Genomic DNA, 7,577 nt, shown 5'->3' on the forward strand with positions numbered 1-7,577 from the left:
TCCTTTGTTTCTCAGTCCACAGTAGAGCCCTGCGCGGGAATTTCTGACCATTACCACCCGCAACGTGTGTGTTACACTCCTGCCCGCAGCCGCAAAACTTTGAGAATTTATGCCCGCACAATAATAGAAATGCATTGATTTTGTGTCTTCTCCGGTCCCGCAGGAGAAAACACGTCATTTTATACGCTATTAATAAAGAGATTCACGGACAATTTAGAAACTTCTCCAAATGTCACACTTGCCTTGCTTTGTCTTTGTGCTGTAAAGACCTTCTTTGAGCTTCCTTTCCACATCATTTATTGACATCCTGTCGCTACAGGCTACATCCCGATCTCACAGTGTTTTTAGCCGCCCGCTCCCAATGCAGCCTGTTGTCCACAGCCCCGTAGCTGAGCTGCAGTCACATGACAAATTAACGAAACAACGATCCGTATGAATGATCCGGTTTGTGAACGAACTGTTTCGCCTACTGCTCTTCAGCCTGTCACGTGACAAATGAACGAAGACCCAAAGAGTTGAGTCGTGAACGAATCAATACTGTTTCCTGTGTGAGGATCCGTCACCCGAGGAGTTGAGTCGTGAACGAATCAATACTGTTTCCTGTCCTGCCAACTGAGCTTATGCAGCTGCCGCCTGCCATGTGGCGAGAGAGGGTACTTCATGAAAATTCATTAATCATTTCTGTTTCCTGTCGTGCTGACTGAGTTTATGCAGTAGCCGTCGAAGGGTACTGCATGAAAATTAACGAATCACTCACTGAGACAACTCGTTACTCCCGAGTCATATAAAAGATTAGTTAATATCGAACGAATCGTTCGCGAATGACACATCACTAGAGTACAGTGAAGAAAGCCTGGAGAGCCTCACGGATTACATCGACGAGTGTTTTGACAGGATGATTCTACGGACATTTTGACATCAATCGATAAGAAATTATCCAGCTTCGACGCCCGTATGTCTCTGTTAGAAATTCTACACAGAGAGTTTCAGGCATTACGGGAGTCGTTGGAGTTCAGCCAGCAACAGGTGCAAACGCTGGCTGCAGAAAACGCAGCCCTCAGAGGATCATGGATAGAGGCTCCCGAGCTGTCAATCGCGGTGGATAAATTATTCATCAACGGGCAGCTTTACCGCGACCAGGAAACCACTCCTTGGCTCTTCTAAACCCCAGGTGATCTGTATTCGTTAACTTGTATAAATCATATCACCATAGATGGTATATAAGTAACTTTGAAACAGTCTATCCAATCCACAGTTATCTGTCAAGACAAAATATATAGCTCACTGCCAGTCTCACCTGTATAGGATGTATGCAGGTCACATTTGTTTATTTGGGTTTGTTTTTTTTTCTTCTTTTCTATCTCAAACTTCCACTCTTTTGCACTGTTTTTCTATTTTGTCTTTCTTCCCCAACCCGCTGCGTTTCCACCTTAATAAGTAATGTTAACAAGCATGGCGCACATAGAGTTTTGAGCAGAGCACATAATCAAATACCACACAGTATTGACAGCGGGCCCATACTGACGAACAGAAACACAAACAATGGCATGTTCATGGAAGCATATCCACACACACACGCACGGGATGCTTTTAGCAAGCATCCAGCACTCACTGCATTAGTCTGAGCATGTCCATGCTGAGGTTTATTTGATGGAATGTGCATGGAGCTGGGTCCAGGGAGAAGAGATTAAAAATCTCCAATAAATTGAAAGATTTACAGGCAGACATTGTTTTATTATTTAACAAAGACTGCAGCTGATGTTCTCACCACAACACAGTTTCCTCATGTGTACTCAGCCTGTTACAACTCCAGACAAAGAGGTGTAGCCATTCTGATAAACAGAAGAGTAAATTTCACCGTAAACAACACAGTTATAGATCCAGAAGGTAGATTTCTAATAGTTAATTTATCTATTCAAAATATAAATTTATGCATTGCAAATATATATGGTCCAAATGTTGATGACCCCTCATTTTTTCACTCCTTTTTCACTTCACTCTCTGATCACTCAGATAACACACTCATCATAGGAGGGGACTTTAACATGGTTTCTGACTCAGGAGTAGACAGACTCAGTACTTCAGGAAGTCAGCGGAATTGGCAGTCCACAAATATTGTTAAACAGTATATGAATGATTTTGGTCTTTGTGATGCTTGGCGCTCCCAACACCCCACTCTTAGAGAATACACCTTCTTCTCACCGGTACACCACTCATATTCAAGAATAGATTATTTCTTAGTTAGCTATTCCTTAATGAGGGATATTTCAGACACCAAAATCCATCCCATCACTATCAGTGATCACGCTCCAGTTTCTATCACACTGAAGAATAACAGAGTTACACCACCAGCTAGGAATTGGAGATTTAATACATCATTACTAAAAGACCCTGATTTTATTAATTATTTCAAAAGGGAATTGTCTGTATATTTAGAAAATAATGACCTGCCAGGAATGTCAGCTTGTATTCTCTGGGAAGCCGGAAAAGCAGTTATGAGAGGCAAAATAATCTATTTTTCATCAAATAAGAAAAAGAGGGAAAGTTCAAAGATATCAGATTTAGAACTCAGGATTAAATCATTAGAAGTTGTCTACAGTACCTCCAAAGAGGAACACACACTGAATGAACTAAGAAAAGCTAAACTTCAATTAAACAAAATTATTGATAAACCAACACAGTTTCTGATACAAAGACTTCGATTTGAGAACTTTGAGCATGGCAATAAATCTGAAAGGTTCCTAGCTAATAAACTAAAGAGAACCAAAGAGAAAACAACAATCACTTCTGTTAAAGACTCAAAAGGAAATGTCACCCATGACCCTGATGTAATCAGCAATGCTTTTAGGGACTTCTATAAAACCTTATATTCATCACAAAATGATTCATCAGACAGTAACATAGATCAGTTTCTTAGTAATATCAACCTTCCAAAATTACAAACCGAACAGGCAATGGATCTGGATTCACCTCTCTCAATAGGAGAACTCCATGAAGCCCTTCAACATATGCCTAGTAACAAAGCCCCAGGACCAGATGGTTTTCCAGCAGAGGTCTACAAAGAATTTTGGACTGTTTTGGTACCTACATTTCACAAAATGGTATTACAAGTTAAGCAGAATGGCAGCTTATCCCCACACATGAACTCTGCTAATATGATCCTGCTACAGAAACCAGGAAAAGACCCCATACTTCCATCCAGCTACTGCCCAATATCTCTAATAAATGCAGACCTCAAAATAATTTGTAAGGCCCTCGCCAAAAGAATAGAAAAAATAATTCCATTTATAATACATCCTGACCAGACAGGTTTTATAAAGGGTAGACACTCATCCACTAGCACTGGCAGGCTAATTAATCTCATAGACTATTCTACCATCAACAACCTGGAAACCACAATCGTCTCTCTAGATGCAGAAAAAGCATTTGATCGAGTGAACTGGAAATTTTTATTCGCAGCATTAAACAAATTCGGGTTTGGGTCACACTTCATCAACTGGATAAGGATATTATATAGTTCCCCAAATGCAAGTGTCAAATGATCAAACTTCTCCAAGCTTCAGTCTGCAGAGAGGTACAAGACAGGGTTGCCCACTTTCTCCCTCACTTTTTGCTATTTTCATCGAACCTTTAGCAGATGCTATCAGACAAGATAGAAATATTAAAGACATCCAACCCCAAAACATTGAACATAAAATAAGTCTTTATGCTGATGATGTATTACTTTTCCTTCAGAACTCTCAGACGTCTCTCACTCACACGATCACACTCATAAATAAATTGTCAGCACTTTCTGACTACTCTATCAATTGGTCCAAGACCACAGTTCTGCCCATTAACTGTAGAGTCCAGAATATACCTGCGATCACTTTACAGTCAGGAAATATTAGATATTTAGGCATAAACATTTCCTCCAGGCTCTCAGAGCTAACAAAGCTAAATTATGTGAAATTATTAAAGACAGTAGAGGACGATCTCTCTCGTTGGAAGTCCTTACCTATATCACTTATGGGGAGAGTTACAACCATTAAAATGATGATACTACCAAAAGTTAACTATTTGTTCTCAATGATCCCCATAAAACCATCTGCTACTTGGTTTAAGTCACTAGATTCATGCATCTCCAAATTTCTGTGGAAAAACAAACCACCACGTATTAGTTTAGAAACCCTACAGAAGACCAAGGACTGTGGTGAATTAGATTTACCTAATTTTCAGCACTATTCCTTAGCCAATAGGTTACAATATATATCAAAATGGTTTAAACCTAGCCCAATAAATTAACCATGGATAAATATAGAACAAGCATTGTGTGATAATCTGGAAATCTCTGACCTGCCACTTATTAGTCAAAATGTAAAAAATCACAAATATTTCAAAAGCATTAACATCAGCACCTCTCTGACAGCCTGGTGGGAATTTCTTAAAATAACAAAGTCTTCACTTGTCCCGTGTAAGCTTACACCCATCTGGAACAATCCTGACATCCTGCAAAACAAAAAAAATGCTAAACTTTACTCTGTGGAAGATCAAAGGAATCAAACATCTGGAACATATAATCCAAAATGGACATTTTATTTCATTTGATGAGCTCATATGACAACATGAGATAGGCAGCAATAAATTCTTAGAATATCAACAACTTAAGTCTATAATAACAAAGAAATATATCCTCCACCAACCAGACTTACAACTCCCGATTAGGGTAGCAGAATTTCTAAGCATCTGCACTCCAAAACTACTATCAACAATATATAAATGATTGTCTAAGATAGATGACACAATGTCTCTCCCATCCTCAAAATGGGAGTCAGATTTATCCATCAGTTCTAGTCATAGCTTCTAGCCACAAATACGTTTGAACACCTTCAGAATGACTCGAAATCTTAATTTACAGCTCATACAATACAAAATTCGTCATAGAACACATTATATAGGACAAAGGATGTTCAGGATGAGTCTACCACACTCAAACATCTGCTCACATTGCACAGATAACACACCTGATGATTATGCACACGCTTTGTGGTTTTGTGCCTGTCCAGAAGTTCTGGCTTGAAGTCTGTGCGGACCTATCAACATGGCTAAAGTGTAGCATCCCTGCATGCCCCACACTATGCATATTGGGTGACTTAGACAACATCAACGTGGAAATGAGCTTATGCCTGTGCCTGGGGGGTCTGGGTTGCCCTGGACACGCCACAGTATGGGTGGATTGGTGCCTGGAACCTGTTCTGTCTTAAAGTTGGTCTTGTTGCTCGGCCCATGTCTGCGTGGCTGGGGCCTGGCGGGGTCAGTGGGCTGTTGCCCCTGGCTCCCGGGGGGCCTCTGCCCTATGCTTATGGGGGCTCTGTCCGGGGGCTTCCTCTGCAGTCTTCTGGGGTGATGCGTGGTTGTCCCTGTGGTGGGCTTCCTGGGTTCTGTGCTCTGTGGGGGTTGCTCGTGGCCTGGGTCTTGTGGCCCTCTCTGCCTGCTTCTGATTGCTTGGGGGGGCTGTGGATTGTGGCCCTCTACACGTATACACTCATAACTAAGCACGGTTATCATGTAGGTCCTGTGCCATGGGTATTGCATGTTCACGCGCACACACACACACATACACACAGTCCAGTAGCATGGTCGCTAAGCAGTTGAGGTATTATCATGTCGTCTCAGGTCATCTATATCCACAGTTGTGTTGTATGCGATTGCTGCTACTTGTGCTTGTGTTTGTTTGTTTGTGTGTTTGTTTTTTCTCTGCTTGTGTGCTTTCAGGTGCTCCTGGTGGTGCTAAGGCTGGATTCGCAACAGAGACCATGGATTGTTGTCTGTTTTGTTTTTTACAGTTGTAGCAGCTGGTTGTCGGGTTTTTTTGTTCTGTTTCCTCTTCTTCACTCTTCTTCTTTCCTTGTCCCCCGGTCCGGTTCAGCTCTATTATATGTTAGATATTGTAAACAAAAATAAATAAATGGGCATGAAGGGGAGCTTTACATTTACAAAACTTCCCTTGGCAAAGCAAATCTGTTTGGCATAAAAGGTATTCAGACTACAATTCTGCCATAATGCTGGACAGGACAAAGGGAAAATAAATAAATAAATAGATAGACTAGACTCATTTTAGTGATTATATACAAGAAATGCTGAATATATATTCAGATTGTCAATAGCTTTAAAATAAATACTCTTGCCAAATAAACTTTCCGAATAGATAGAAAGACAGATAGATTTCAAACATTGTTGTTTTTTATTCAGCATAAAAGACAAGTGGAGTGAACAAAGACATAGCTCCACCGTACATTTGATTAAATATAATAATTTTATCAACACCCCGTATTCTTTATTTTGTCTTTGAAATCAACTGAGTGACATTGAGTGAGCTGAACTGAAAGTAAGTAATGGAATAGAATACCAACATGGACATGGGGCTTTTCAAAACATGGACTGATTACACCTAACTTAAAGGCCTGTAGTACATAGCAAATTGACCGAGATTGACAAATTGACTTGAGATGCTCAAGTGCAGAAGAGATGATAGGAGCTAGAACACCAATCCACAGTCTAATTAGGATGCAATCCAAATCACATGATGATTGTTTAGGATACCCAATTGCTGACATGAACTCAGAAAAACTGGAGATGTGGAACCTGTTCTGTCTTAAAGTTGGTCTTGTTGATAAAATATGACGTTAGTTTAGGTGGTGGTGAGTTGGTGGAACCTGGCGGATGAGTCAAAGAAGAAAGAAAGCAATCACAAATTCCCAGGATTCTTTGGTCACGTCAGCTGTCCACACACTGTCATGAAAGGCAAGAATGGAACCTTTCGGCTCGTTGGTCTAGGGGTATGATTCTCGCTTTGGGTGTGAGAGGTCCTGGGTTCAAATCCCGGATGAGCCCTCCTATCTCAAGAAACCTGTGATAAATCCTTGGTGGGTGACTTTAGGTTGTTTCCTTCTCAAATGTGTCTCTCTTTGTTCACTCAAGTTGTTAATTAAGAGTGCTGATAACAATTGCAACCATGTCTTGTCTTACGTTATTGTTTGGAGCTGTAGCAGTTTGCTGTCCCCTCACTCAACATGAGTGAATACACTGAACAACCCCAACGTTAAAACCACTGACAGTTAAGTGAACAACTCTTCTTTTTTTTACAATGCAATTTTTAGCTGGACAGACCGTTATGCCAGCTTTTACTTGGATTTTTCGTTGACCCTCCACAAGTTTACACTCACAGCTGAGATTTGCAGTGTTACAGATTGATTTACACACATAATTTTGGCAACTAATCTCCACTTTAGAATAAGAGATTAGAGAACTTTGAAATTAAAAAGACGGAAGCCACGCTGACAATGAGTGAGTTGAACTGAAAGTTCTAGGATGTCTCTATTCGAAGATCGAACGTACAGAGGTTATGTTTTTGTTCTCTGTGGTGCGGGCGCTCTTGTGATGGCTGTGACGTTTCTTGGAACCTGTTTTGTCTTAAAGTTGGCCATGTTGATAAAATATGACGTGAGTTTAGGTGGTGGTGAGTTGGTGGAACCTGGAGGATGAGTCAAAGAAAAAAGAAAGCGATCACAAATTCCCAGGATTCTGTGGCCACGTTA

At 40.6% G+C, this 7,577-nt stretch overlaps 1 non-coding gene across 1 annotated transcript; it reads left to right on the top strand.

Annotated features, from left to right (window-relative positions):
- Positions 1-6,801: 6,801 nt before the first annotated feature.
- On the top strand, positions 6,802-6,873 carry trnap-ugg (transfer RNA proline (anticodon UGG)). The gene has a single exon. It is a non-coding gene; the product is annotated as a tRNA-Pro (tRNA).
- The last annotated feature ends 704 nt before the right edge of the window (positions 6,874-7,577 follow it).

This window comes from Leuresthes tenuis, unplaced genomic scaffold (assembly GCF_036924035.1).
Source record: "Leuresthes tenuis unplaced genomic scaffold, fLeuTen1.0.hap1 SCAF_24, whole genome shotgun sequence".
NCBI classification, from domain to species: domain Eukaryota; kingdom Metazoa; phylum Chordata; class Actinopteri; order Atheriniformes; family Atherinopsidae; genus Leuresthes; species Leuresthes tenuis.